This window comes from Rhinolophus sinicus, linkage group LG06, assembly GCF_036562045.2.
Source record: "Rhinolophus sinicus isolate RSC01 linkage group LG06, ASM3656204v1, whole genome shotgun sequence".
Taxonomy (NCBI): Eukaryota; Metazoa; Chordata; class Mammalia; order Chiroptera; family Rhinolophidae; genus Rhinolophus; species Rhinolophus sinicus.
This window is the reverse complement of record NC_133756.1, coordinates 147,545,159-147,550,884: the sequence shown is the minus strand read 5'-3', so window position 1 is coordinate 147,550,884 and position 5,726 is coordinate 147,545,159.

Genomic DNA, 5,726 nt, shown 5'->3' with positions numbered 1-5,726 from the left:
ATACAACAGTATGGTAAAAGGTATGTTAATATAATGTGTAATTTAGAGTGTAACATCTGTAGTCAGACTGCCTGAGTTCTGAGACTAGTTCTATCACTTATTATCTTTGTGACTTTGGTAAATTACTTAATATCTGTGTACTTCAGTTTCTTCATCAATATTTGGAAAAATAATCATACATTTTCTATATGTTCTTATGAGCATTGATTAATATTTCTGAAGTGTTTAGAAGAGCACCTAGCATTAAATAAAGTGTAGTATAAAGTGCTTTCTATTCATAGTAGTAGTAGTAGTAGTAGTGTATATAATAATTATTGTATTACTGTTGCATTACTGCATGACAAACTACTCCAAATTTAGTGGCTTGAAACAATGCCCCTTTATTAGCTCACAGTTCTATAGGTAAAAGGTCTGGGTAGACTTGACTGGGTTCTCTGCTTAGGAGTTCAGAAGGTCAAAATAAAGGTGTTGGCAAGGCTATGTTTTTATTAGAAGCTCTCAGCTCTGAGGAAGAATCTACTATGAAGCAGCTTCAGATTGCTGGCAGACTTCAATTACTTGTACTTGCAGGGCTGAAGTTCTGATACCTTGCTGGGACTGCTCTCAGATGCTATAAGCTGTTCTCTTGTCCTTGCCTCACAGCCTCCTCAGCAAGGGCAAATCTCCATTCCATAAGATCGTTCATGCTTCACATTTATCTGACTTCCTCTTCTGTTACTCATCAAAGAATATCTTGCTTTTAAAAGCCTCATGTAATTAGGTTAAATCCACTCAAATGAGCTCTATGTGTTAAGGTCAATTAAATAACCTCAATTATATCTGCAAAAATACCTTTTGCTGACATAACATACATAAAGTTGTAATATTGTGGGGGACATCTTAGAATGCTGCCTGCTATATTTTTAACCAGGTAGTCCACAAAAAGGCATATTCAGTGATTGCAGTTAGAGAATTCACTGTACTGAAAGCTTTCCAACCCACTCCTCTCCTGACCATTTTAGTAGTTGTTTTATTAGCATAAGTGGAGGACTGGCAGGGATAAAATGACTTTTGTTTTCTTTCTCTTTTTTTTTTTTTTTTTTTTGGAAATAGAGTGTTTATAAAGAAAATCTACAGTTTTCCTTCCCTCATGCCACCTTTGTCCAGAGATTGTGGAAGACTTTAATAGGATCACTTAGTGATCGTTGAACTGGTGCTTTCTCCATAAGCAGAGACCGGTGAACAGTTTTCATTTGATAGTTGGCTAAGCTACTAGAATTGCAGTGTGTTGATGATGCTGAGGTTAGGGAATTAGGTAGAAGAGAGATAGCTGAGTTCAGAGATGAACTGCCTGTGAATCAGCAAACAGTTTTCTGTTTGATTTGGCAAAGATATGAGCAGTTGTGACTCAAGGAAATCTTGTATAAATATCGAGGTACTGCCACAGCTTGTAATTAAATATCAATGAGAATTCAGTTGCTTGGTGGATTTGCAATATATTAATAATAAATCAAACCCAATATTGTCAACCCTGAAAGAAATTTATTGACCAAAGCAAGTTGATGGTTACAAGATACCATGTGAAGTCACATAGGACACAAAGGGAGATAAAACGTGGTTGCAGCCCCTTAAAGTATTAAATTATAATTTTGAAAATAATATGTGCCCAGTACAAAACTCAGACATTATAGAGAATATGCGATGGCTATAAAATTCAGGGTATTTATAGAATACCCCATCAAAATTTAGATGAGAGAATTTAGTATGCATGTCAGGATAGGGAATATTTAATAGGAAATGTTAATTCTTAGGACTTTATAGATTTCCCGAGCATTGATTGGAATAGAAGGTATTACATTACAGCACCTTATATATAGTTGGCATTCAACAATATTTAATGATATCATTGATTGACTTCTATATGCCGAGAAGCCTAGAGTTGTTTAAAAAAAAAAAAAAGTTAGGATGAGGTAATTAAAAGGAACAGCAATTTGCCTGGTGGTGAGTGATTTGTAAGGAAGTACAGAAGAAAAGGCAGGAAAAACAGATGGAGCAAAGGCTGTATAAGACCATGGTACTAGGTGCCAAGAGTTGATATGGACAATTCATGCAGAAAGTGAGAGGAGTAGGGAAGTGGGAAGGATGAAACTTTTTGATCAGGGAATTTATTTGAATCAGAGTTTAAGACAGTAAATGTTTTTGTTAACCTACATGGTGTAATACTGGGGGAAAAATGAAATTATATTCAGAGGACAGTATCCAAACTGATTATGTATCAGGTATAACATGGTAAAAGTGGTCCTAATTTATTAGACTAGGAAGCTCAGTGCTTAATCATAGAATATTATCCTGATCCTGAAAATCCCTATAAGAATGTTTTAAAATATTCGGTTTAGAGAATGAAATGCAGCACTGCACATGTTTTAGCACAACCTTGGTTGTTTGTATACAGGGCTACCCAATACAATTTTCTGTGATTTTGGTTATGTTCCACATTTGCACTGTCCAATAGTGCAGCAGTCACAAGCCATATGTAACATTTAGCACTTGAAATATGGCTTGTATAACTGTATAACTAAATTTTAAATTTTATTTAACTTTAACTATTTTTGGACTTAAATGTAAGTATCACATATGGTTTTGGTCATCCTATTGAGCAGCACGGATAGAAACTAGCAAAGATAAACTCCTTTTGTAGGTCGTAATTCTGAAAATTATTTTTTTCTTTTTTTTCAGTGTACAAAATTAATGGGCGGACTAAGATGAGATGCAGGAGGCTTCTAAATTTCAGAATATTAAAAATTAATGAATTAGAAAACATGAATGATTTCCTAATTCATAACAGGTACTCGGGACTTGTTAATGCTCCCTGCCATTTTTCTGTATGATCAATCACTAGGTGTTTTGACTTGTAGCTCCATTTTATGCCAGTGACCCTCAGGAATTCCCTCACTTGAGAACCACTTTCGCCCCCATATTGTTCTGAAAGTGGTGGCTAAGGATTTCTCTTACACCTAGACTTTGTCTAACTACAACTTTAAAATGCCTAATACAGCAACACTTGCTACACTATTTAATTCTTGTTTTTATTTCTCCACTTGAAAACCTTTCCCAGTAAAAAAATACTCAGAATTATGCTCTTTTACTTTGTCAGTGTTAAAACAGATTGCAAGATTCCTGAACTGCTTTTTAAACTTTCTGGCTATGTTCACTCACTATCATCTTTGCCACAGCATATATCCCTACAGAGATGACAACATACTGGTGATGATTATCCTTATTTAAAAAAATACAATGAACAACCAAAATGTCCTTCGATAGATGAAAGGATAAAGAAGCTGTGGTATATATACACAAAGAGGTACTATTCAGTGGTAAGAAAAGATGAAATAGGACCATTTGTGACAACATGGATGGATCTTGAGATTATAATGCTAAGCGAAATAAGTCGGACAGAAAAAGCAGAGAATCATATGATTTCACTGATATGTGATATATAAAACGGAAAACAACAAAAGAACAAGACAAACAAATGAAGGAACAAAAACTCATAGGTATAGACAATAGTTTAGGGGTTACCAGAGGGTAAGGGGGGCTCTAGAAGAGGGTAAACGGGGTCTAATATATGGTGATGGAAAGAAAACTGACTCTGGGTGGTGAACACACAATGTGAGATATACATAATGTATTACAAAATTGTACACTGAAATCTATAACTTTATTAACAATTATCACCCCAATAAACTTTAAATAAATAAGTAAATAAATAAATAAGTAATGGAATCTTACTCGACCATAATAAAAGATGAAACTGCCATTTACAACTACATGGATAGATCTTGAGAACTGAAGTAAGTCAGACAGAAAAAGTTGAGAACCATACTCGTATGAGTTCACTCATATATGCGATATAAAACTGAAAGCAATTAACGAACAAGACAAACACAGAAACAACACCTCATAGACACAGACAATATTTTAGTGGTTACCAGAGGGTAAAGGGGGAGGGTGGTGGTAGAAAAGGGAAAAGGGGGTCAATATGTGGTGATGGAAGGAGAACTGACTCTGGGTCGTAAACACACAATGCAATATATATATGATGTGTTATAGAAATGCACACTTGAAACCTATATAATTGTACTAATCAATGCCACCACAATAAATTTAATAAAAATAAAAAAGATACTTAAAGAAATTCTTAATTATCTGTAAATTGTTAGTAATGGAAATAGTTATAGTAGCAGCAGCAACAACAAGGAAAATATCAACACAACAGCAACAGGTTTTGCTTTGGGTTTTCAATTCCCAACATGCAAAATGAAGCTTTCATACAGAATTTTAACCTTTCCATTATGAATCCGAAAATCCAGGAGAAATGTCTCTAGTTCCCTAATGAGTGAGCAGGCCTGGAATTCGTAGATTGATTTCAAAATCATACTTTTTTAAAAAAAATTGATATCTGGAGTCTTTAACTTCTTTTCTAAATTAAAACTCATTGCTCGGTTTAACAACTTTCCCAAAGGAATTACCAGGTTATCTTACATATTTAAAAATAAAGCACAGCTCATATAGATAGTATATAAAAAGAACTCCTTGGTGAGACTATGTGGAGAGACAGAGGAAAAACAAATGAGTAAAATCCATCTTCACTGGTATACTGTCATCTCAGTCTTCCCACCAAGCTAAGGGGAATGCTTTGACGGCTGCAGCACATATGTCATATCCTTCTCGGAGGCAGTTATTTTGTGAGACTAAAGAATTAACAAGCTGGGAAGCAGAACATATTTCAAAACTACCAAATACACACCTTAAGGCCATGAGAAGTTCATGTGGCAAGGATTTTTTTTTAGAGCTTTATTTTTTTACTTCCTTCTTCATATAAAGACGTCCATTTGGTCATTCAACACAATCAGCCAATATTCATTGAACAACTGCTATTTGCCAGGCACAGGGCTGGGCATTGTGCTGCATCAGTGAACAAAAGTGACAAAAGTCTCTGACTTTTAAAGGTCCAACTCTAATGGATTTCAAGTATTTTCATAAGGAATGTTTGAAAAATATATTAAGTTCTCAGTTCATGAAGTTTTAAACTTCATAAATGTATAAAGTTTGGAGAACAGAAAGAGATGGCCACTTATCTCTTCCCTCTCTGTGATTGAGTACAATCTGTCCTGAGATATTTGAGAAGTTAAAATCATCATTGTTGGGTAGAAAACCATGTGTCTGTATTAGAGACACTGTGGGTTACCTACCTAACAACAATTATGCCCATTTACTTCATTTGTAGAATTCCACATTTGCTGGCCATGCAGCCTGTCCCAGAAATTGAATTAGTATTGATATAAGAAAATCAAAGTCATCTCACATTTCTTTCTAGTGATTTATTGAGGGATGGACTTGTAATGTGACGCTATATAAAGGACATCTGTTCAGCTGTTTCTTTGAAAAACCCACTCCCCATAAAAACAAAGATAGGTAGGCGAGCAAAAAGTGTGATGACAACATCCTCTTCTTCCCACTTGGGGTAATCTTATGTAAGAATATAACATAATGTCTGGAATTCTGGAAGCTGTTAACCAGATGCAAATTGTGTCAGGGTAGAAGAATAATGAACCAAGATTCACTCTGGCCACTTTGGCAGTGTGAGGTTAAGTACATAGAAACATTTACTTCCTGACAGTTATTTGAAATGATGAAATGTGTGTTTTAGTTATGTCAGGAGAACATCCTGTTAAATTCTAAAGCAT